We start from the raw sequence: 2,619 nt of genomic DNA on the forward strand, positions 1-2,619 counted from the left end.
TTTTCATTAATGACATTCTTAATGCTAAATTAATTTATTAAGGAGAAAAGAAGTAGTTTTACAGATTGGAAATTGTTGATGTGTTCTTAGTCACCTTATTTTGGTTATAATACCATTTATTTTATATGGCTATAAGAAATTGAAGACTACCTACTTCAAGTCTTACATTCAATTAAAATGAATTCAAAGCTCACAGATTGAGGCACAAAATTCAGCTAGCTAATATCCTCATGTAACTGGCATTAATTTGAGAATTATATTTGTGATATCATTCACAATCCACCAAAAGCATGATACTCCATGAATAATCAGCAATATCCACATTCACTTTTTAGGGAAGTTATTTATTAAGATGGCATAATAAGGAAGAGAAAAGATAAAGGTGACTAAATGCAGAATTCAGGAGAATAGTAAGGAGAGATAAGGAAGAGATGCTAAGAAATAGAAGGCAACAATAGAATGGAGAAAAAAAACTAGAGATCTCTTCAAGAAAGTTATAGATATCAAGGGAAATTTTCATGCAAAAAATGGGCATGATAAAAGACAAAAATGGTAGGGATTTAACAGAAACAGAAGAGAATAAGAAGAGGTGGTAAGAATATACAAATGAACCATATAGGAAAGATTTTAACATCAACAATAACCACAATTAATCTGCAGAATTTCCCAAAATTATTGGGTCTACCTCTCTCTTTTAAAAAATAATTTCTCAGCTCTTACCCGGCCTTCCTGGGGCCACAGGCAGAGTAGGCGAAGGCTCTCTGTATGTGTCCGATGACCTCTTCTCCTGTGACTACTTTGTCTCCCTCCCCCCAGTCTCCACCATCCCTGCAGTCATCTTTGCCAATAACTCAGATTGGCCCAGGACGAAGTGCAAGAGGTGTGTTGGTTTTTTCCAGGACCTATGCCCCAGGGAGCCAGCTCTAGTGCACATAAATTGAGGTGGATCATGTCTCACACCTTGATCCTAAGCCTGCTAGCCTGGCTGTGGGGAGTTGAGATAGGTGCCAACAAACATGGTTTCTGCATTGGCAATGAAGCTGTAAGGACACAAGAACCAGTGGGTCAGGAAGAGGCTCTTCTCAGCATGGACCTGCTCAAATTAAGATTAGAATGGGGCAGCTCAGCCCAAGAAGTCTAGAAGGTCATCACCAACTTGCTGTAGCAATAATATGGGCAGGGGGGCAGATGCCGAGAGGACCCCACCCCCTTCTGCTACCACAACACCTTTCTGCTGGTTGACTGGATAGAGGCCTGGGTGCTGGAAACAGCTGGGAAGCTATGGGCCACACAGAGGATCCAAGAGGGCACCAGGAACATCTCCTACCAACTGAGCATCATCACAGACACCATTGCCGAACACTCAGAGCTGCAGGCCCATGCCCAGAAACAGGTTTGGTGGGATGGGCAAACTACCCTTGACTTTGACCACATCTTTTAACTGGTCCACCAACCGGTTAGAGTGGAGGCTGCCATGGCCTGATTCCAGGCTGGCTAGGAGCTCCTGATGAAGCAGCTAGATGGAATCACAGCTATGACAATGGTTATCCTTTGTAATAAGGAAAGTAGCATCTGTATGGATTCTGGAGGCTTCCAAACTACAGCTAATATGGTGTCTGTCCTGCCACGAGACCCCACCGAGCCCTGGGTCCAGATTTCCTCATTGCCACACCAGACCCCTCCATGTCAGTGTGCAAACCCTTTGTGCCCCCCAGGTGTTTTTTGGGGTACACTTTTGGGTACAAAGATCCTGTCTGGGTTCATCCATGCTTTCAGACCCAAATGAATCACCAACACCCACTCTACCATGAGTACCAAGCAGCCCTGGGGTGAATGGAATAACCTGGAACAAGGACTGCAGCTCCAGAAGAAAGAGCAGGATCTGGATAAGTAAGGACAGGAGGCTCTGAGGAAGCTACTGGCTGGGGAAAGGGTTTTATCTCCCCAGTAGCTGGACAGCCTCTTCCAGGCCTTTGTAGAAAAGGAGAGCCAAGCTTATAGGCAACAACCCACTCCAGCAGAGTTTTTCCCTTTGGCTGAGATTTCCTTGTTCATCAGGTTGCATTTTCTTCACTTACACTAGACCTTACCCTCACCTTACAGTCTCACTCAATAAACTTGTTTTCCTTTCCCTGTTCAAAAATAAATAATTGCTTAGTGGCCCACTGGGGTTAGGTTAGGACAATTAGATTAACCCTTATTTTTATTCAACACCCCCCCCAATTGCCCCTGAGGCTATTACAATCACCCTGGATTTTTCAAGCACCCCTCAGAAGGCAGTATCTCTGACTTTGGGAAACTAGGATAGAGTCAGATATCCTGGAGAATCAAGTCAAGCATTGTTAACAATGAGGCTAGTGGCCAGATGGCAGAGTAGAAGCAGGACCCTCCAGCGGCTCCGGCTTCCACCCTCCCCAATCCATGTAAAAAGGGGACTCTAAACAAAATTTAGAGCTGTGGAACCCACAAAATGACACAGAGAAACTAACCTCACGCTGAGAACAGCCCAGCAGGCCGGCAGGAATCGGCCAGCGCAAAGCTCTGGGAGCCAAGCCCAGCCCCACGCCAAGGCTTTAGCCCCAAGGTGGGCCTAACCAGCCACCAGCCAGAGGGACTCTA

General features: G+C 45.3%; 1 pseudogene; it reads left to right on the forward strand.

The window, feature by feature from the left end:
• Positions 1 to 774: 774 nt before the first annotated feature.
• On the forward strand, positions 775 to 2,083 carry LOC138175277 (secernin-2 pseudogene; annotated as a pseudogene).
• The last annotated feature ends 536 nt before the right edge of the window (positions 2,084 to 2,619 follow it).

The sequence above is a fragment of the Petaurus breviceps genome, unplaced genomic scaffold (genome assembly GCF_028583685.1).
Source record: "Petaurus breviceps papuanus isolate PSGF00001 unplaced genomic scaffold, PetGlider_PUasm1.0 77, whole genome shotgun sequence".
Classification (NCBI taxonomy): Eukaryota; Metazoa; Chordata; class Mammalia; order Diprotodontia; family Petauridae; genus Petaurus; species Petaurus breviceps.